A 22,784-nucleotide genomic window follows, 5' to 3' on the forward strand; every position below is an offset into this window, starting at 1 on the left:
GTCTATAAAACATTGCTGGCGGGGCTGGGGATTTAGCTCAGCGGCATAAGCGCCTGCCTTGCAAGCAGGCCGTGGAGAGTTCAGTTCCTGGTACCGATAAAAACCAAAAAAGTAAAAAAAAAAAAAAAAAAAAAAAGAAACATTGCTGGCAGATTTCCTAAGAAACTAGTCACAATGGTTGCCACTTGAAAAATGGGTGACCTGGTCCTGAGACACAGAGATTCACTGTACCTTGTGATGTTCGTAACCTTGTAGGGTTACCTTCACCATACTGAATAGGATCAGTCTGTGAAAACAAAATGTATTAGTCAGCTTTCCCGTATCTGGTACAAAATACCTGGCACTTGCAACTTAGAGAGCAGAGGTTTATTTTGGCTCACAGTTTTGGAGGTTTCAGTCCATCGTCAGCTGACTCCAAGGCAGAAACAGCACAGTGGGAGGGCTTGACAGGGGAAAGATGCTCACCCCTTCAAAGCCAGGATGGAGAGAGAGATAGAGAAAGAGGTGCGAGGGGAAGGAGGAGGGGGGTTGAAGAGGGAGAGAGAGAGGAGCACAAGAGCTATATACTCTCCAAGGGCATGTCCTAGTAACCTACCTCCTCCAACTAGGCCCTTCCTGCTAAGAGCATATTCAGCTATGAACTCATCAATAGATGAACCCCTGATAAGAATAGCATTCCCATAATCCTACCACTTTCTGAGAATCCCACCTCTGAACATGTGAGACTTTTGGAGGACCTTCTAGGTATCAATATAGACATAGAAATGACAGGGTGTGACTTTTTTTTTCTTTTTTGAGACAGGGTAAGTTCAGGCTGGCCTTGGGCTCACTTTGTAGCCCAGGTTGGTCTTGAACATGCAACAATCTGCATGCCTCAGCCTTCCAAGTGCTGGGATTATAGCAGTGCGCCACTACACCGGGCCAGGGTGTGACTTTTAAAGTAAGTCATAAAAGATGCTGTGGTTGCTGCCTTGCTCTCTTGACTTGGGGTAGGGAGGCAGAGAGAAGCCAACTGCTCAATCATGATGATGGCCAAGCAATCATATAGAGAGGACAAACAGAGGACTTCTACTAATAGCCAACACCAATTTGTCAGGTATATGAGTGGGGAATCTTGGAGGAAAATCATCTTGCCCCATAGAGCTTTGGGTAACTGCAACCCAGGTCAATATTGATTGACTGATTGATTGATTGATTTTATTATGGTACTGGGGCCTTTTCTTTTCTTTTTGTTTTAAAGAGAATAAACCCCAACAAAACAGAACAGAATAAAGACAATCAAAACAAAACAGTGAAAGTGGCACAGAACTTCAAAATAGGATAATAGGAGATCAGCAATGGCTACCATAATATGTCTTGTTACCTACAAAATAGTTGTCCACACCATCAGACAGTAAAATCAAACAAAACAGAACAGAACAAAACCAAGCAAAGCAAAACACTGAATAAAACAAAATAAATCAGAGAAAACAAAACAGAAAAATATTAGACTTCAGAAACAAAACAGAAGGAAACACCCCATATTTGCTATATTGCATATTGTTATCCTCTTAATAGACACTCAGACTACCTGACCTTAGGCCTGCACAGCCCATGAAACAACACAAGCATTTAGCTGCCCTGGTACCTCAGTTGCTATCAACACAGCCTGTCCTCGGAATCAGCCAGTTACTTTAGGATGGCGTAGGAGGTGTGGTGTTCTTAAATCTCAGCCTGTGCACTGGTTGGCTCACAGGAAAGGCAGATTGGCTCTCTTCCTGGGCCCTCGTGGATTGTGGGGCTCATGGGAAGGGTGAATGAGCTTCTTGCTGTAGTCCTCCCAGATCCAACATGGCTTCTGCCAACGCATGGGAAGAGCAAACTGCCCAGGGCCTTTTCAGAGAGCCACATTCCAATCCTTTTCATTTTTCATTTTGAGACAGTCTTGGTAAATTGTTCAGTCTGAGTTTGAACTTGCAATCCTTCTGCCTCCGCCTCCCAGAATGCTGGGATGCACCAGAATGTACCATCACATCTCATTCCAGGCCAACATCTGAACTGCAGTTTCATGAGAGATGCTGAGATAGAACCATTCAGTTATGTCTCTCCCCGATTTCTGACTCACAGAAGCCCTGTGCTACTATAAATTCTTCTTGTTCCAAGTCTTTACGTTTGAATTAACTTATTATGCAGCAACAGCTAATTAATATGCCTTTTTCTATCTTTTGAATTTTGGATCTTTTGCATTTATGTCTGTCTTAGTTACTTTCTTTTTCACTGGAACAAGATACCTGTTGCACCTACAATGTAATAAAGGAGACATTTATTTTGGCTTATGTTTTAGTACAGTATTGGTCAGCTCCAAAAGTGAAACAGAATGGCAGAGGGACATGGTAGAGGAAAGCTGTGCAGGGCATGGCGTCCAGGAAGCAGAGAGAATCAGTGGAAGAACTGGGGGTAGTGGGGAGGTATACCCTTGTAGGCCATGACCCTAGTAACCCACCTCTTCAAATAATATACCCAACACCCTACCTCCTAATAGCAAGTCATTCATAAGCCCCCATAATCCAATCATCGATCAAAGCTCCACCTAGTACATGAGGCTCTGGGGGTACATTTAGATAGAAATCATAACATTCTGTTCCTGGATTCCAAAAGACTCATGTATGTTCTTTAATTTTTTTTATTTTTAAAATTCATGTATTTATTATTTATTTGTTTTGAGACAGAGTCTCACTATGCAGTTCAAGCTGGCTTTGAACTCATGTAGCACAGGCTAGCCTAAAACTCCCTCTTGCCTCAGCTTCTCGAGTGCTGAAATTATAGATATATGCCACCATGCCCAGCACAAATCCCTTTGTAAAAAATCCATTTAGTCCATCTTCAAATGTTTTCAAAGTCCTAAGTTTCAGTATTCTTGAAAGTTTGAGTCCAAAGTCTCCTCTCAGAGTTAAGGCAACCTCTAACTGTGAGCTCCTAGAAAAAGCAAAAGAATGTTAAACACTTTCAACATACGATGGCACAGGATAAGTATGTTCATTCCAAAAGGGAAAAATGGGGGCTTAGAAAAGAATGCAACCATGGCAAGACCGAAATACAGCAGGGCAAACATTTCAATCCTGCATTTCCGTGTCCAGCTTCTGTACCAAGATGTGAATTCCAGTGGGCCTGCCCCTACAGCACTGCTGCGGGTTGTAGCCCTCATGGCTTCCTTCTTAGGCTGGCTTTGTTCGTGCTTTGCAGTTTTCTTCAGATGTTTCATGGTCCTGGCTTTTTCAGCCTTCTGTACTCTTGGCTTCACTCTCACAGCTTCCCCCACTGCCCTCTTAGGGGCACACTGCCTGGCCTCCCAGGCCTTCTAAAGTCTGAGTGGAAGCCTTCCTGACTCCACAACTTTTGCATTCTTCATGCAACGAAAGTCAGCACTAGGACAGCAATGCCAAGATCAGCGCCCTCCTCACCCCCATCGCTTCTTAGCAGTAGTTGAACTTCTTTGCATCTTGACTATGGCTTCAGGGGTCGGGATGACTGGGCATGATGAACTGAATCCCAGAGAATCAATTCCCTGGGCTGCCCTTATCAAACCAGGTGCCTGGGACTCTCTTTTCAAAGCAGCCTTTCACTTTTGTAGGTCAAAGGTGGAGGGTACCTTGCTGTTTCCTGACATGACCTCAAGCCATTTTTCCTATTGTCCTGATCCAAAGTACAGTACTTGGCTTCTTTTTAATGCAAATCTTTTCAGCAAACAAGCTCTCTTCTGCTCCAGCTTTGCATGCCTCAAATTTACTGGGATTTTCTTTATGGCCAAACTCTAAATTTTAAAATTATTCAGATGTGCCATTTTGCTCTTGATTCTTAACATAGACCTAAAAGCTCCCAACAGTAGAATGCCCCAACCTCAGTATTATGCTGTTTTTGAAATCTCCTCTGCCAAATTAGTGCTCCATCTGTAATCTCAGTCTCCTGAAAGTCTTAGGACATGAACAAAATGTAGAAAAAATTTCTGCCACAGCATAGTAAACATGCTCTCAAGTCCAACTTGTTCTCAACTGAAACTTTCTGAGTCTGATCTTTACCATCTGCCCTTGTGCCAACATTCTTGCTTTCTGAGCTCCCACCAGACTCTCCCAAGCTGGCCTTACAACATTCTAGGGCTGCTTCAACAGCCAGCATCTCCAAACCTTCTCAGACTCTTAAAAACACACTGCAAAGGCTTCTGAACCACAGAACCAAGTACTATCATGGCAGCAACCTCACTTCTCTGATACTAAAATCTTACTTTCCTTGTTGCTGGGACAATATACCCAACACCCATGACTTAAGGAGGAAGAGGTTTATTTTGTCTCATGTTTCAGTCCAGGATTGGCACCTCTAAAGAAGAAACAGAATTGCAGAGAAGCATGGTAGAGGAGAGCTGCCCATGGCACAGCATCCAAGAAGCAGAGAAAACCAGAAGAGGAGCTGGGTATAGTGGGAGATAAATCCCTTTAGGCCATAACCTCAATGAGCTACCTCTTCAGACTACCCCACCTCCTAACATCAAGGCACCTATAAACTTATAATCCATTCATCTCCCAAAAGCCCTGCCTATTAGTGCATGAGACTGCTGGGTGACATCTAGATAGAAATCATAACAACGTACAAGTAATGCTTTTGATAATGATCATATTATCCTGATATACTTTTATAACCATTTGTGACTGAAATTCAGGAACATTACAGTTGGATAAATGTGGGGTGCAGAGGTGGGACCCACTGAAGAAGGACTCCATCTGATTACTCTGAGAAGCAGAGGAGGATCCTGACTTCCAGGTATGTGTGCTGGGGACACCTACGCAGACAAGGTAAAACTTTGGTGCAAAATTTGCAAATAGCTCTCTGCAGGCCTGTGTTAGTCTGCTTTCCATTCCTGTGAACAAATATCTGAGAAAAACAATTTGGAAAAGGAAAGCCTGGCCAGGGATTTAGCTCCCGGCATGAGCACCTGCCTTGCAACTACATGGTCATGAGTAGGATCCCCGGTACACCCCCCCCAAAAAAAAAAAAAAGGAAAGGAAAGGCTTATTTTCATGACCTCAGATCATGGTCAGCTGGCTCTGAGGCAGAAACGTCATAGCAAAATAGATACTGTGAAAGGGAAAAGGAAAGAAAGGGAAAAACAACGGGGACAGGGGAAAGGAGAAAAGGAAGAAAGGAAAGGATGTATTGTATATATTTGATAGATAACTATACTACTAATCTTTTAGCTCATCAAAAAGAACAGGTTGTGGGGCTGGGGATTTAGCTCAGCAGCATAAGCACCTGCCTTGCAAGCAGGCAGTCGTGAGTTCGATCCCTGGTACGGATAAAAAAAAAAAAAAAAAAGACAAAAAAAAAATGAACCGGTTGTGCCTTCATGGTTTGATCACTTTTTTCATGCTTATATTTTGTAATCTGAACTAACTTTGAAGATAACAGTAACCATATATTAACTAACGTTAATCTTCTATTACTTTGTTTTGCAATTCTGCATCACTGTTTTATTTTTTTTGTTGTTGTTTAAGAAAAAAGGGCAAGGAGACAAAAAAAAAAAAAAAAAAAAAAAAAGCTGGTCACTGCATGGCAACCATAAAGCAGAAAGCAGGAGAACCAGGGAGAAAGGGGACAAGAATAAGATGTATCAGCCGGGGATTTTGCTCAGTGGCACAAGTACCTGCCTGGCAAATGTGAGGTCCTGAGTTCGATCCCTGGTACAAAAAAAATTAGAAAAAAAAGAGAATAAGATATATCTCTCCAAAGGCAGGAAGTGACCTTCTTCCTCCAGTTGTACCCATCTCCTCATAATCTCTCTAGCTATGAACTCATCATTAAATTAATTCATCAAGAGTTTAGTATCTTTAATACATGAGTCTTTGGGGACACTTCATATTTAAACTTCATATTCAACTACCGACCTTTTTTGTTTGCCCAGCACATTAGATTTTAAAAATTAGAATTTGAAGTCAGGCTGGTAGCACATATCTACAATTCCAACTCTGGGCAGATGAGTCAGGAGAATCACAAGTTCAAGCCCAGCTGGACAGTTTACTGACGTAGCAAGATCCTATCTCAAAAGGACAGGTCACGTAGCTCATATGAGGGCCCTTGAATCTCAGTTCTACCACAAAAAAAAAAAAAAAAAAGAACTTGACACTCACCAGAATTGCTAAAATTATAAATACAGTCGCAAGTGTTGACAAAGATATAGAACCATTGTACATTGCTGCCTTCAGTGTAAACAGGCACAAATACATTGGAAACCCACTTGGTCCACTAAAACCCAACACACAGTACCTTCTGACCCAGAAATTCTGCTCCTAAGAGTAGTAATTCATGAGAAATGACAGCACATGTTCCCCAAAATACATGTACAAAACTGTTCATAAAAACTTCATTCATAATAGTTTCAAACTATGTTCATCACCACACCTACAATTTAGCAGCTTAGTGACTCTCTCAAAGTAGAAAATTTAAAAAGGGTCGTGGATGACCCTGAATTCAATCTTAGTATCAAATACACAGACAAAAAGATAACATGAAAAATGCTGTAACTATTAAAGAAATTTATTTCTTAGTCAATAATCTTACAATATAGAACATTCTATACCAAGTGGTCTCACTGTTGATGTTACCAAATATTTAAAGAATAATAATAATTCTAAAAAAATTTTCAGAAAATTTCATTAGACCACAATTACCCTAATACCAGAAAAAGACAGTATAAGAAAATTACAGAACAATATTTCTGATAGATATAGACACAAAAATCCTTAACAAAATTTCAACATATTGAATTCAGTAGTATATAAAAAATCATACACCAAGACCAACTAGGGTTTATCTCAGGAATTCAAGGCTAATTTAACCTTAAAGTAACTAATCAATCAATATAATACAAAATGGTGCAACCATTTGAGAAACAGTTAGACAGTTTCTTGTAAAAATTAAGAAAAGGTCATACAGTCAACATATGACCCAGCAGGTTTTCACTCCTAGATATTTGTGCAAGAGAAATAAAAATATTTTTGATCACATAGGAATCTGTTAATCTGAAAAACTGGAAGCAATCCAAATGTCTTTTAAGTGAAGAATGGATGAACAAAATGAAATGAAGAAGAATTCAGTCACTTAGCCAAACAAGGAACAAATTACTGGTTGAGCCAATAAGGAGCAGTGAAACCTTCTTTTTCTTTTGCTTCACAAGCCTAGTGGTTGGTGTCTCACACTCCCAGGGTGAGCCTTTCACCTGCAGTAAGTCAATCATGCAGACACCTGGAACTGTGCTCAGCCAAGAGCTAGGTGTTTCTTAGTAAAGTTCACAGCTCACACCACAGATGTGACATAGTCAGAGACTGCTACAGGGGAAAAAGACAAACTCCTCCACCTGTTAGTCACTGCAATCACAATTTGTTTTTCCGTTCTGAGGCAGACAGATTTAAAAGCAGTTTTTTCCCTTTTCCTTTTCTTTATGTTAAGAAGATTAAAAGAAAACAAAACAGTAAAAACAAAACAAAACAATAGAAACAATTATAGGATTTTGAAACAAGCTGATAGGAAATTAATGACCATCACTACAGTACATATTCTTATCTTCAAATAGTTTTCCGATTACAAGGTACAGACATGCAAAACAGATCAAACAATACAAGTAATTACAGTTTGTTTCCCTGAACTCATAGAGCAATAGTACAATTATCTCAGTTATCTTGTGTATATATGTGTATTTGTGTGTGTGTGTGTGTGTGTGTGTGTGTGTGTGAATCCCCCCCCCAAAAGCAGTTTTTGCTAAAACCTGTGACACTTTTCTTGGGCCTACAGATGTTTAAAACATAACTAAGCGCAGAACAGAACTTGAACTTCCTTTTTGTATCCTTTGTTACCTTTATTTATTTTTTATTTTTTATCAGTACCAGGGATCAAACTCACGACTGCGTGCTTGCAAGGCAGGCACTTATGCCCCTGAGCTAAATCCCCAGCCCCTCTTTGTTACCTTTAAACTTTAAACGTATGCATAGTACCGATGTATTTAAAAAATGTCAAGAGAACAAAGTCTACTAACTCTACACTTACCTAGCCTATCTCATCCCTTTCAAGAGGACACCAAATTAAGAGCAATTCATTTTTGGAATTCACGGGGATAGCCAGTTTCCAGCCTTGCAGTGTTCAGGTGTAGCCCTTCCCCACTGGAGCGGTGCCTGGAAGTCTCCAGCCATTGTGGTGAACCAGTAGTGACCTAAGTCCCAGGAAAAGCAGAGACTTATGTGACTGAGATCACAGCAGAGGCAATCATTTCACGGCAAGAGAGTCATCCCAAGTCACAAGGATTTCTCCAGAGGTACAAATCCACCGCAACACCCCATAAACCTGGTCCTGTCTTGTTCACAGATTGGTTGAATCCTCTTTATCAAGATGCATCCCTTCCAGCTCCGGCTCAAACTGGAGCCCTTTCCATATGTTCTCCTACCTCTCAATGAAAGCTCTTTGCGCAAACTCATGCTGTCCCTTTGGTTTTAATCTCCATAATCACTCAAGCAAGGACCCACACTAGCTGGTGACAGTGGTCGTTAACGTGCTGACCACAAGGGACCTGGGAGAAGATGGAAACTGCAGCACTTGGAATTTACTTTTTTCTTTCAGTGTTCGGTACTAACTCTGAAATGAACTGACCAGACAGAGAACAGGTTGTCGGGGTCGCTCCCGGCCGGCAGGAAAGACACACGACAAAGTCTGGCGGTGTGCAACCTTGCCTTTATTTGTCTCCGCGTGGGCCCCGCGAGGCCTCCTCTCTGCCACCAGCCCTTTCTCTCCGGTGGACTTTCTCTATCTCTCTCTGTGCTTTCTCTCTGTGCTTCCTCTCTCGTGGTGGGAGAGGCATTCACTTTTATAGGGTGACAGTAGCCAATCAGTTCAAAGCGCGCGATGCGGGCTGATTGGCTAACATCAGTTGTTGCTAGGCAGACTATCTTACAGAGCGGGTTGTTTACGTTGCCAGGGCAATCAGGGGGCAGGAAGCAGGCGCCATTTTGGCTCACTCGATGGGAGGGGTAATCTAGCTCAGGCTTTGCTCTTTCCTACAGGCCTAACGTCCGCCAAGTAAAGCGACCGGTGTCGGCCGCGGCTCCCAACAACAGGTCTTCATACTTGCGGGGTGAGAAGAGGTGGGAGAGCTGGCCCTTGTGTAGAGCTTGAAGGGCTGGGGGCTGGGGCTGCTGCAGAACAGGGAGGTGGCCAGTCACTCTGGAGATCAGGGGAAGAATCCAGTAAGAGGGTTAGCCTTGCTGTATGGATGATGTCTCTTCCAGCCCCTACGTCCAGCCTCTAATTTCACCTTTCACTGGAAAATATCCCTCCTGGGGATGGGAGTCAGGCTGAAAACTCTATCTATATTTTCTACTTACCAATCTAGAGAGTTGTAGATTCCTTTTTAAATAAAAGGGCAACTTTTCGGAGCCATTCCCAGGCCTGAAGGTTTCTCTAAATAGCTAAAAATAGATATTTGGAGTGGGATATTTTACTCTCCTGTAAGAGCTTTGATTTGTCTTGTTTTGTTTTGTTTTGAGGGTCTCACTATATAGTGCAGGCTGGCCTTGACCTCACTGTGTAGCACAGGCTGGCCTCAAACTCATGTCGATCCTCCTGCTCAGTCTCCTAAATGCTGGGATTACAGGCGTGTGCCACCATGCCTCAAAAAAAGTGTGATTTTCAATTCCTCATTTGATTCTGGCACTGTTTAGAGGACCAATTTTAAAGTGGCTGTTTTGAATTCTTCATTTTTAGCTGGTGGAAAGTTAAATTTGTCTTTCAATAGGACAGTTTAAATGTTTAAATCTGGCACCAGGCCCAGTCAGTTTCTGATAAGATGACTGTACTGATGCCTTATTTACATGAGATAGAAGCCGTTCCAGGGATTTTGGATACAAAAAACCGATTTCCCTCATCCTCAAGGTGGCTGTGAGTCTGTTCACCAGCCCATTCTTGCTCTGTGGAGTATACTTCTTTTCCACTTTCAATAAATGTGTATTCTCACTGCCTTTTCTGTGGGGCTGTCTAACTCTTTATTCAGGACACCAAGAGCATGAAAAGAATCTCAGGGGATGCGCCCTGCAGTGACACTCTCATAGCTCAGACAGCATTTCCCACACTTGGTCTTCACACACTTAGCCATGGATTGCAATTTGTGTTTGCGTATGTGTGTTCTTTAAAAGGTGCGATATGTTAGAATCTTAAGACACAACATAACAGGAGTAGGGGGTTTGGTAGCCACCAAGACTGTCACTGCGGGAAATTTCCAAGTTATTGTTATAAGACGAGACCCCCCCAAAAAGGAAAAAAAGCAAGTAGAATTTTCCAGTGCCTGAACTCTCCCAACACCCCCAAACTATAAAACCCACAAAATCTCTCCTACCAAAAATAGTAAAACTAGAAAAACAAAGAAACACACAAACAAAGCACAATTTGGGCATAAAAACGGCTTTACCAACTGAAGGCAAATATCCTGCCAAAAATCCCAGAAAAAGAGGAACTAGAGTCAAAGAAATAAGATTTCAGAAATGAGCCTGGCTCTTAACGTTATCCTGACTCTTCACCTCCAAAGCCAAAAAATGAGGTCCTGGGGGAAAAACTTGGGAGTACTTGTCTAACTACGGAGCAACAGGAAAACAGGCTGAGGTTATCAGTGATGTGAGAGCAGATACAGGGAGATGGTTGTCTCAACAGGGCGGGAAAACCTACCTGGCCTGATTGTTGCCATTCTTCCTGCGGGAGAGCAAAGTCAGGAGAAGTCAGTGCAGTCGCTGGCTGTGCTTTTCGCTGTAATTTTCTCTGGCCATCTGTAGAATTTAGGAAGTGGGTGACTGCAGTCTGTCCTGAAAACAGTGCTGCACAAGATTCTGATTTACAGTGAAAAAGTGGTGGCCAGGGTCGAGACCAATTCCCTTTTCAAAGTCAGTACCAAGGACCTGCATGGCTTTTGCAGCCTAGCTGTTGGCCTGAGCTTCTCAACCTTCCTAGAAACATTGTGATCCAAAGCAAGTGCTGTTATTTGGAGACTGTGCCCAGAAGTGTCACCTGGTCCCCAGAGCTGCCAGAATTACGGGAGAATAGATATAGTGGATGGAGAGACACCAAGCCCTCCCTTCATCTCCCCTCACTAGGGTGTATTAGTTTTCTAAGACTGTGACAAAACGCCTGAGGTAATTAACCTAAAAGGAAGAAAGTTTACTTTGGATCATGGTTTCAGAGGGCTCAGTCCATTGTTGCTTGGCCCAGTTGCTTTGGGACTGTGTGGCTGGAAGTTATCCCTTAGCAGGCCTGGAGCTAGGGTGGTATAAGGTATAGGAAAATCAAAGAAAACACGTTTTGTTTCTTTTTTCCTTCATTTTATTAATCATTAGTCACAAATAAAATCCAAACAAGCTTCTGGCTTCAAGCTACAGCCCAAGAGAGTGTAACATACTCTGAGCTTGCTGGCAAGGTTCAGGGCCCTGACCACAAAGTCCAGGCCACAAGTGAGGGGCTGAAAACAACTTCAAGGTCTCAAAACAAACCAAACTGAAATGGAGTAAACACTCCTTCTGCAAAAGTTGCTTGAAACAACCCCATCTTCCTTGTCAAAAAACCTTGCAGGGAAAAAGTGATATTCCCTGAAGACCCACTGAATCATATAAATGTAGCCTGAGCTTTAATTTGACATGACAGCCTCTGTCATGCTTAAAGATGCATTCTAAGATGCATAGAGTGAGTCTATTCAGATGCATTCTGTCACTCTGCCACAAACCCTACCTAATTCTGTGTGTCTGCCTACCTGTCTGGTCTGAATTCTTTTGTGCTGTTGCCACCCTCTTGTGGCATTAGGACCTGGCTTCCTGGTGATACTGGCTTTGATACTGTGGCATCTTGATCTACTATGGCAGGATCGCATGCCTGAGGAAGCCTGCTCACCTTACGGTGACCCGGAAACAAAAAGAAAGACAAAGACCCAGAGTCTCAGGATCCCCTTTGTGGGCATATCCCAGTGACCTAGCTTTATTCCAGCAGGCACTACTGAAATGCGCCCCTTAAAATTAGATTTTATTTTACTATTATTATTTTTCTTTTTGAGACAGGCTCTAGCTATGCAGTTCAGGCTGGCCTTGAGCTCACTTTGTAACTTAGGCTGGTCTTGAACTTGCAACGATTCTTATGCTTTAGCCTCCCGAATGTTAAGAGTACAGGCGTGTGCCACCATGCCCAGCTAAAATTAGGATTTTAAAGCTAAAACTATTTCTCCAGTTTCCTGCAGGCAATCATCTGATGCTGAAGAGAAAACTGTCACTCCCTAGCCCTAGTGCCAAGCAGATTTTAACAAAACTGGAATTTCAACTTATCTCTAGGCCAAACTCAGGCCTACAGCCTGGCTAAATCTATGTATGGAAATCCCGACACTTGTTTCATCCTGCCTATACGCTGAAGTACTTCTGTGTGTCCAAGGAGAGAGCATTAGCTAACTGGGGGTAGCATGATATATGCTTATAATCCCAGCATTTTGGGAGGCTGAGGCAGATGGAACATGAGTTTAAATCCAATCTCTGCAATTTAGTGACAATGAGACTTTGTCTCAAAATAAGGGGGATGTGGTTTGGTAATTTAATGCAAAGGCCTTGTGTTCAATTCTGAGAACCACAAAAAAAAAAAAAAAAAACTAAGTTAGCTGCCTTCCCAATATGGCTCAAATGTGAATAAACTCATTTTCCCTTGTATCGTTTGCCTCTGTCTTCCAAAGGCCGGCCAGTGATTGGATCTAGTAAGTTGGGCCTCTGTCATGGGGCCCCTGGTAACGCTGTGCCCTAAAAGTTCCACCACCTCCTGCAAGTGCCACAGGATAAGGACCAAGCCCTCAGCAGATGCGCCTTTTAGGGATGCTTGACCAGGCTATGGCAAGGCTGGAGGGCTCCCAAGACTCCCCGGGAAGCCTGGTGTCCACAGAAGCAATCACAGGGGAACTTCATGCTCACCACCAGGACAGGGCCAGCTTTGGATTTACTCAGACACCCTCTCGTGTGTCTTCATGCTTCTGAAACAAAGCCCCATCTGCCTCAAAGCCAAATTCAGAATCCACTTCTAAGAAACAGAAAAATAAAATTTAGTTGCAATATGGTGTTGGTTTTTCCTCCTGTTACTCTAAAAGAATGACAGGTAAGACAGGAGTAACATTACATCAAATTAGATTGCACTGTTTAAAAATAAAAATAAAGCAAAACCGTACCCAGAAGCTTATCTTGATGTCCTGCCTCACGTCTCCTTTTCTCCCAGTCACAGCCGCTTAGCCACCTGCTCCAGGGACTACTAAAAAGCCTGTTTTCAGAATCACGGAGGACAGTGGCTTTCACAGTTCCTTGAGGCTCAGGACAGTGCATGAAGTTAAGGACTGAATTTGCAGGGGTTTTTATTCCCCCTTCTTGTACTGGGGCTTGGATCCATAGCCTCTGAATTAAGCTACACCCCCTCTCTTTCCCCACTTTTAAAGTGGGGAGTTTTAAAGTGGGGAGTTTAAGACAGAGTCTCACTAAGTCACCAAGTTGCCCAGGCTAGGATCACACTTGCAAACTTCCCGCTCAGCCTCCCAAGTGCTGGAATTATGGGCCTGCCTCACTGGGCCCCAGTGTGCAGCTCCTTCAGGGTGGACATGGGCCATGGTATGTAGACAGATTGATACAAGAGGAAGTCCAGCGCAGAGCAAGCACATCACAAGTCCTTCACGAGACAGGGCTGCTCCCAGGACTGCTTTCTGCACTGTAACCAGGGAGTGGTTTTTGAATATCTAGTTCCTGTTTAAGAAGTGGGGGCCCTTGTAGCCACTGAGGTGGTGCATGCCTGTGATCACTTGAGTCTGGAAGACTGAAGCAGGAGGAGTAAGTCTGAGGCCAGCCTGGGCCATTTAACAACCTACGGTAGCCAGCCCATGATCTCCAAGTAGGAGAGGGAGAAAAGAAAGAAAAAGAAAAAAGAGCCAAGCATCATGCTGCATATCTGTTATCCTAGCACTTGGGAGGCTGAGGCAGGAGGATCACCTTAAGTTTGAGGCCAGCATGGACTGTATTTCAAGACACTGTCTCAAAACACAAAACAAAACAAAGCAAAACTGAAAAACAGACTTTAAAAAAGTGAGACCCATTTGGTTTTCATTCTCTAGTGTCAAAACCACCCTGAATTCCCTTTTCTTCACCCTCACCACCAACCCCTGCCTGACCATCAAGGTCACACAGAGGCCTGGCCAGTCATCGCCCATCAGAGACAGGTTCACCTGGTCCAGGGCTGCCTGCATACCCAGGGTTCAAATCTCCCTACTCAATTTACATTTTTCCTGAATTTATTAAGTAACACAAAACAAATTTTCTCATGGGCCCTGCTACATCCAACTAAAACCCAGAACGTGCTTACTTCCTTTTAGTTAAACATCACCCAGTTCGAAGTTCAGAGGGGGACTCTTCCTCTCAAGATCCGCACACACAGTTAAGTGAGTCATTCACTGCACAGATGATTAGCAGAGGGGAGGGGGCAACAAGGTACACCCCCACTTCCTAACCGTGCCTGTCAGCCTGCCAGTCTGCTGTGCTCAATTTTCTGACACTCCCAAAGCATGCATAGCCCACCCTGCTGTGTCCTGTGGTGATTTCCTCTCCCATACGGCATCCCTGGAGGCCATGAGACCCAGGAACACGGGCTTGGGGTGCGGTCGTCCCGCACACACCCACTGTAGCAACTCCCTACTGTTTCCTTGACGGGAGCTGAGTCTGCTAAAAGGGCAGACAAGAGTCCTAAATGAAATGATGACTGGACCCTAATGGAGCAGAGCCCTGCTTGAAGCCTCAGCCATACTCCTGAGGTCCCAAACTGTTTTCTTTACCAGGACTCTTGACAGCTGGCATCACAGATGCCTTAGCAAGGGCTTGGATGTGTCTGCCACTCAAGGGGTCTTTTTCCCTTTGAAGTTGTCCATTGGAGGAGGAAATTGAGTCTACCACCTCAAGGCGACAATCTCAGGGAAAAAACTTCTTAGAGTAAATTGACTCAAGACGGAGACACAATAAGAAATTAGAGAGAATAGTGACTCGATTTTAAAGAATGAATTAACATTATGAAAGTGTTCATCTTTCATTTAGCAAAATGAAAGGGTATCTTTGTAACTCTCTAAAATTCTTAGAATAGACAAAGACTGAAGTGTGCTGGTACGGAGAAGGCATAAAGTTTTCAGACAAAACATAATCGCTTGATATCCCATCCTTCTGGTTGTATTTGTTTTTTGCTGCATGATCATAAGAGTCAGTTTTGCAAAAGCATTTTGCCATCGGAGGGGGGCTTGACAGTTCTCAGAGAAGAACACATTTAGTCTCTGTAGTATTTGATCTGTTAAGTCATTAAGATTCAAATCATTCTCTTCTGAAGCGCCTGTCCTGTCCTTAACCTCGCTGGTATCTGGCCTGTTACAGTGTTCTCTAATTGGTAACTGGTTTGTTTACTTAGTGTTACTGAGGATTGAAGCCAGGGCTTTCTTTTCTTTTTTCTTTCATTTTCTTTATTTTTCTTAACTTTTTTTATTTTGAGACACACACTTTAAAAATTTTTTTTATTTTATACTTTGCTAAATTGTTAACTTGCTCAGGGCTCAACTGGGCATGGCAGCATACACCGGTAATCTCAGCACTCTGGGAAGGCTGAGGCAGGAGAATTGAAAATTCAACTCTTCTGAGTTGCTCTAGTGTGGTTAGAAAAAGAAAATTCAAACTCCACCTGGGTCATTTAGCTGTTTATTGAGATATTTTGTCAAAATAAAAACGTAAAAAATGGCTGGGGAAGCTCCTGGGTTCAATCCCCCAAACTAAAATTTTTTTTAAAAAGTCAGCTTTTTGGGTTTTTTTTTGTCTTTTTCGGTACCAGGGATCAAACTCACAACTGCCTGCTTGGAAGGCAGGCGCTTATGCTGCTGAGCTAAATCCCCAGCCCCCTAAAAAAGTCACTTTGGTTGTGCTCATTTGGGCTCTTTCTGCCTCAACCTCTTCAGTGCTAGGATTATATATTATAGGTGAGTGGCACTGAGCTGGCTGGCCTAAGAACCACACCCATGCCAGGTGTGGTGCCATACACATGTAATCCCAGCACTTGGGAGGCTGACGCAGAAGGATCTCCACGAGTTCAAGGCCAGCCTGGGCTATGTAGTGAGACCAAAGGTAGCCTGCACTACAGAGGTAGACCTTGTCTCAAAACATAGAAACCAAAACCAAAACCCAAAATTCTCCCCCACCACACATACACATACAAAGGTATTGTTCATTTTATCAAATGAAACACATTTTTAATGCATTTTACCTTGAACTCTATTTTCAAATGTTCAAGTGATTACATTTCTACCAATTGCCAGAGTATTTGCTAAATATTCTGCAGGCCCACAAAGCTTGCCTACGCACTCTTTCTCCATGACTTTGTTTTGAATTTTTCTTCCCATGAAAAAATACTGCGAATTTCTTGTCTTAAAGCCTCTTGGCTCCCTGCTTCTGGTCCCCACCTCCTGATTCTGGAACCACAGAGCACTGCCCATGGAGGGTGAACCCTTCCTAAGCCCCTGTTCTTCAGGGAGAGCAAAACAGATCCTCAGGCCTGATCTCAGTCCTGACCTACAGGTCAGGGCTTGGGGTCCTGTGGAGCAGTGTTTGAACACGGAATTCTCAGCATTTGCAGCTTTATGTTAACTCCCAGTGATGGCTCACCAAGCGTTTCCTGTGTGCTTGGCATTGTACTCAGTGATACTCAGATCATTCACACAAGCAGCACAACATGCCAGCTACCTGAGGTCCGAGATGAACCAGATGATTAGTGTCATTTCACATATGAGAGCAGGGAAGCTCAGGAACCCCAGGACTTCCCCAGGTTACTCAGTTATCACAGCAGAACTAGATAACCATCCAGGGCCCTGTGATTCTGAGCACTCACTCCCAGCCATTCCTGGGCACCTGGAGCCTCACTTTCCCAGGTGCACCTCTGTGAGGTCTGCACAGCCCTTTGTGTCTGTCCCTGCATGGACACTAGCCCAAACGCCTACACGGGATTCCTGTGCTGGACCCTGGGCCTTCTCTAAATCTTTCTAATCCTGCCTTCATCCAAATTTGACTTAAATATACCTGGGCACCCAAGTACCTCAGTCTCTTTGTATGTTGCTGGAAGAAAGATAGAACTGTATCACAGTCATGAAATCCTGCACCCACAGATCTATCCTTGGCCTCTTGAGATGTCACAAGAGAAACACATTCTCAAGGCTTAGCACACCTTTGAGCTCCCTCCTGGAGGACAGCAATAACTCTCTGCCATGCCTTTTTTCTCCTTACTTGTCTACTTATCTATCATTGCTGGGACAAAATACTTAACACCCAAAATGAAGGAAAGAAACGTTTATTTAGCTTACAGTTTTTGGAGGTTTCAGTCTATAGTCAGCTGGCTGCAAGGCAGGGTAGTGTGGCACTGGGACAATTTAGGGCAGCATCCAGAGCAAAAGAGAGAAGAGCAAGCCTCTTTTCCTCCCTTATATGGTATATACCTCCCTCCCCACCTCCTCCACCCCCCAGGGCCTGGCACAGCACTCACAAAATCTCCTAGGCTTCCTCTTGCACAGAATGAGGATGTTTACAAAGTAAACTCCTGGCTCCCTGCTGAGTCTCTCAGTAAAACTTCTAAACTTCTCAAGTTGACATAATGTATCAGCCACAGTCCTTCAGTGACTCTCCGCCAGGGCAAGTGGCCCTATTTCTTTTCTTCCTCGTGTTTTTCCATCTTAGCTGTTTATGATTGATTTACTGATAAATTGCAGTACTGGCAATTGAAACCAGAGCCGCTGTGCTGAGCGACAGCCCCACCCCTTTTTAACTTTTCGAGACAGGGTGCTTGGCTGTGCACTACCACACCTGATACGAGCTGTTTTATTATATAGCTCAGTTTTATCTCACCAGCATCTTGAGTTTTAATTTTTCCTTCATCCGTTATCCAGACCAGCACAGCTACGATAGACCTGCAAGTTCTTTCCCCTGGAAACTTCAGGGAGACCAAGAGAGTGGGAATGTCTCAGACAGGATACTGTTAAAGAGTCTGCAGCCTGGGTGGGATGATTGGAGCCTTCCTGGGGATGAGGGCAGCTTCTTGCTCCTTGAAGGAAAGAAGAATGTATTACAAAGTGAGGTCTCTCTGCACCCTTCCTTTTCTATTTCAGCTGAAACACCTATTTCCTAGGCCTTGATCATTTAAAAAGACATTACCTCCATTCAGCAAGGTGGCCACCCATGGGTGGGTCTTGTGGGGAGGAGGCAGCAGCTGAGGCCCTGACAACCGGAATCAGCACCTCCATCTTCTCAAAGCAGCGGAGTAGCTCCTCTCCCTCCTACTTTTGTGGACTACTCTCCTCGGCAAGCTCATCTTGCACAAGCTCCGGGGAGTAATCATCTAATCACACCCCGGGCTGATTTGAGGCACTCATCTGGACCCAGTGCCTCCTCACACCCCAGGAACGGCTGGATGAGGCAGCAGCCAGGCCCCATTAAGCTGCACTGCTTAATTAAAAACACACCCACACATATGTGTTGGTCATTTTATAAAAATGAAACATTTTTATTTATTGTGTATTTTATTTATTTTTTTGCCTTCCCATAAAATCTCCAGCCCCACAAAGGGTAAGGGGACACCCCCCTCCCAGGGTGTCTGCACAGGCAGCTGGGATTGACAGCTGGGTGCCTTGCTGGCTGCCTGGCCTCTTGGGGTAGGATTGGGCTGAAATGAAAAATCCATCCCTCAGGGGGATTCTCCCAGTCTTAAAGCATGGCCCAGTGGGGAGGAAGTGGGGGCTCCCCTCAGCCCCTGACACACACACCCGCACCCCCTGTTTTTAGCATGCTCTCCTGCCATCCTACAGGGGTCTTAAGTCTCCTGCCTCAGCCTGCCCGTAGTATGGCCTGGCAGGTCAGTGGGCAGCTTGCACCTTTCAGAGTTTTATCCTGAACCCTGAGAGGCTCTGGCTATGGTCCAGGGGCTCGGGGATCCCAGTGCTTCCTCCCAGGGTGACGCTGAGCCCTGTGTTTTCCTGTGGGTCTGTTTTTCCTGCTTCCCTCAAGGGAAGGGGTCAGGGTGGACGTGGAACTGCGGATGTCAGCTTCTCCCTTACCACGAGGCAGAGAAACACACCGGGGTACGGGACTGGTCATAAACAGGGAGGCAAGGGGCCTCTGTGAATGGAAAGCTGAGCTGAGAGGGCATGTGCCGAGGCCGTGCTTACACGCTAAGTGTACTTTGGGGAACTCCTCCCTCAGCGCAATCCCTAGAGACTAGAATTTCTCTTTTCATGCAAGTGAGAGAAACTCTGATCTTCGGCTGCCTTTCTGTTTAGGAGATGTCCATAAAGAGATTCTCTGGCTCACTTTTGTCTGATAGTAGGTTGTAAGAGCCTCTTCCTTCCACAAGGGACGGGTCCCTTACCCTGGAAGGAGGGAAACTGCAGACAGACCCAGTGCAGATTGCTGGGCAGGCTGGCCAGGCTGGGCTCTCTGCTCTCCACTACCACAGTAGAACACATCCTTTGTGTCCAATGCACACACCCCTGCAGCCCAGGAAAGCATCGGTCCCTTCTTCTGCTGGGCCTGGTATGTCAGAGCTCCCCACACTGGGGTCCAGGTCTTGGTGCCTGCAAACAAGGAGGTGCCTGCTTTTCATGTCAAGGATTGGCTTTTCTTTCTCTCAAGGGCTCAGCAGGGACTAGGATAACTTTCTGGAAGGATTAAGGTCACCTGCAGCCCTGTTTCTGGTTGGTTCAGGATCACACAGCAGCTCTCAGTTGCATGGGGTGGGGGGATTAAGAAAGGATGGAGGGGTACAAGGTGACATAGCCCCTCATCCTGGGAAGTCACTATAGACTGCAAGCCGCAGCCTCTCCCTAGGCTTTCCAGGTTCACACAAGGGGCTTTCCAGTCAATAGATGGTTTGGTACTTATTCTTAAAAAGTGTCTCTGGGAGGCTGAGGAAGGAGGGTTGCAAGTTGGAGTTCAGCCTGGGCAACTTAGCAAATTGGCAAGACCTTGTCTCAAAATAAAAAAGGATGAGATGTAGCTCTGGGTCCAAACACCAGTACTGAAAAAATAAAAAAGTGGATAGATTCCTGTAGCAGATTAAGAAGCAGAGCCTCTTGAGAAACCCAGAGAGCTTGCCGCAGATGTCCCCCCAGCTTGGCGTCCCCAAGCATAAACACTCTCTTACTCCCATTTCATCCAGGGGTTAGTTCTGCTGGCTTTTGGACCTTATATCAATGGAGACAGAAATTACGCATTTTTGTTTCTCCTTTTTCTCAGTATTAGGTTGTTGAGTGTGGTGATAGTTTGTTATTTTCATTGCCACCTGGGGTTTTTGTTGTATGGTGAATTGAACTCAGGACCTTGCGCTTGCCAGGCAGGGGCTGTGCCACTGAGCTGTATCCTTGGCTCTCATCCTGTAGAGTTGCATTGTCTGAATTTTCTACTCTTTATTTGTCCTCTTGTTTTGGCTGAACAGCTGGTAGCTTGCAGCTTGGGATGTTGTTACTTGTTCTGTAGCACTTGTCTTTGGGTGAAAACTTGGGACCTGTCTGAGGGATAAGTATTTAAGAATGTGCATTAAAGAGAATGCATTTTCCTGCTTTTTTTTAGAAGGACAGTTATCAAAGTGGTTGACCTAATTTGCTTATCCACAGAATAGGAGGGTTCTAGTTGCTCCAAATTCCTTGACATTATTTTTCCTCTTCCCTTTATTTATTTGTTTATATCTATCTATCTATTTATCTATTTATTTAGGTTGACACAGTGTCTTGCTATGTAGTTCAGGCTGGTTTTAAGCTTACTATTGTAGCATAGGCTGGCCTTGAACTTGGAGGGATTCTCCTGCCTCAGTCTCCTGAGTACTGGCATTACACACATGCATCACCATGCCCAGTATTTTTTTGGTTTTTTGAGACAGAGTCTTGTGCTGTTCAGGCTGGCCTTGAGCTTGCAGCAATCTTCCTGCCTCAGCTTCTGGAGTGCTAGGATTCTAGGTGTGCGCCACCACACCTGGCTTCCTCTTCCTTTTAGCCATTTTTGTGGGTTTATAATGATAGTGTATTATGATTTTAATTGCAATTTCTTCAATGCCCAGTGAGGTTGAGCTCTTATTTGTATATTTCTGGCCATTTGGATAGTTTGTTCATTTTTTTCTATTGACTTGACTGCATTTCCCTCACTGATTTGTGCAAATTTTAAAAATATATTCTAGATATAAATTGTTACATATATATTTAATAACTTGTTTTAATCTTCTTTGGTTTTTCTCTCACTTAAGGCAATTTTGTTTAGTTTTAGATTTTTTTTTTAAATAAAAAATAGGATCTCACAGTCTCATTGTGTTGCTCAGGCTGGCCTTGAATTTACAATCCTCCTGCCTCATCCTAATGAATGGCTGGAACTGTAGGTGTTCACTGCCAGGTCCTGCAAAGCAGTCTTTTAATGAACAAACATTCTTAATTTTAATGTTGAGAAATAAAGTCAGATTAAAAATACACCAGGAGCTTTATAGCAATATGGGTCTTTTATTTCCCATTTCACAATTATGTCTAGCCCAACCGTTCAGATGTATCTTACTCTGGAAATGAGGACCTTGTGAAAATTTCTTATAATATAAAATTCTTTAACTCAAGGTGTATTTCCCCATAGACTTTGATTTTAAAAATTATGGATGTGACTTCTAGAAATAGTTGTATTCCTGTGATAGAGTGAAATCAGTGGGAGAAAGTGACATACCCTTCCCCATTCCATGACACGTCCTGATTTTGCGGGAAACTGTGGCTTATATTGGGTTACAAACCAGGAATAACTTGTTCACACAGCTGAAAAGAAAACAGGCTTCTCTGCCCTTACAACCCTGATTGCCTAAATCCTCGCCTCCTGGGATTGCAATTTCTGTAGACGAGCAGAGCCCAAACACTTCCTCTCCCTCTCATCACTGTCGTCATCAGAAAATAAAAACCAAGTGGCCAAAATCAGCCCCAAAAGATTGCAATCAAGAGCAAAGATTGTTCACTACTTCAAAAAGAAGCAGCTTTTCCTGGAAAATTTAAGTGTCATTCATTAGCGGCTGCAGAAAACACTTCAGGAAAGAGACCTTGCCAAAGGCTGTCGTCACAGAAGGGAAGGACTTGATCGTTGGCCACGTTTGGCACTCAAGGAGAACAAACAGGGACTCCAGAGAGTGACCATCAGCGAAGGTGGGCAGCTGGATGGGCCCTCATGTGGCAGCTCAGCTTTTCTTCTCTGAAAAGTTGGCAGAGCCTGGCAGTGGCCTAGAATTACCCAGCTGAATTTGGCATCAGCTTCAAGTCAGAGATCTTGGATTCAGATCCCTGCTGTTCCATTTTGCCTGCTGAAGACAGGTTTCTGAGGCTCACAGGTGAGCTTGAATGTTGGTAATCTCGGTATATGAAGGGGTTGCTTTGTGATAACCGATTTTGTTAACTTGAGTAAGAAACACCCGACTAAATTGGGACCGTAAAGACCCACCCTAGGGCAGCTTGTAGCTTGTAGCTTGAATGGTATAATGGGGAAGCAAAAAGAAAGGCTCACTTTGTCTCTTCAGAGGAGTCTTTGCCTTCATAAAGGCAGCGTCATCTCTTGGCTCCCAGGGCAATCTCTGCAGCCTCCAGGACGGACCCTTCATCCTTCCATAGCAGACCCTTCAGCCTCCTGATATGGACTCACACGAGCTCCAGGCCCTCACCT

General features: G+C 44.1%; 1 protein-coding gene and 1 long non-coding RNA gene across 2 annotated transcripts in view; one reads left to right on the forward strand and one right to left on the reverse strand.

The window, feature by feature from the left end:
- The window catches only part of Plekhf1 (pleckstrin homology and FYVE domain containing 1), a 30,541-nt gene extending 13,047 nt beyond the window's left edge, over positions 1 to 17,494 (reverse strand). Inside the window, exon 1 of the mRNA XM_013149153.3 lies at positions 17,432 to 17,494. The gene's annotated coding sequence lies outside the window, so the exon portion shown is untranslated. The remainder of the gene's footprint in view (positions 1 to 17,431) is intronic.
- A 4,502-nt stretch (positions 17,495 to 21,996) lies between these two features.
- Positions 21,997 to 22,784, forward strand: part of LOC106026958 (uncharacterized) — a 49,676-nt gene continuing 48,888 nt past the window's right edge. The window contains exon 1 of the long non-coding RNA XR_001200553.3: positions 21,997 to 22,455. This is a non-coding gene — a long non-coding RNA (uncharacterized LOC106026958). The remainder of the gene's footprint in view (positions 22,456 to 22,784) is intronic.

The sequence above is a fragment of the Cavia porcellus genome, unplaced genomic scaffold (assembly GCF_034190915.1).
Source record: "Cavia porcellus strain 051 isolate PalLab524CR breed Dunkin Hartley unplaced genomic scaffold, mCavPor4.1 scaffold_7, whole genome shotgun sequence".
In the NCBI taxonomy this organism is placed as follows: Eukaryota; Metazoa; Chordata; class Mammalia; order Rodentia; family Caviidae; genus Cavia; species Cavia porcellus.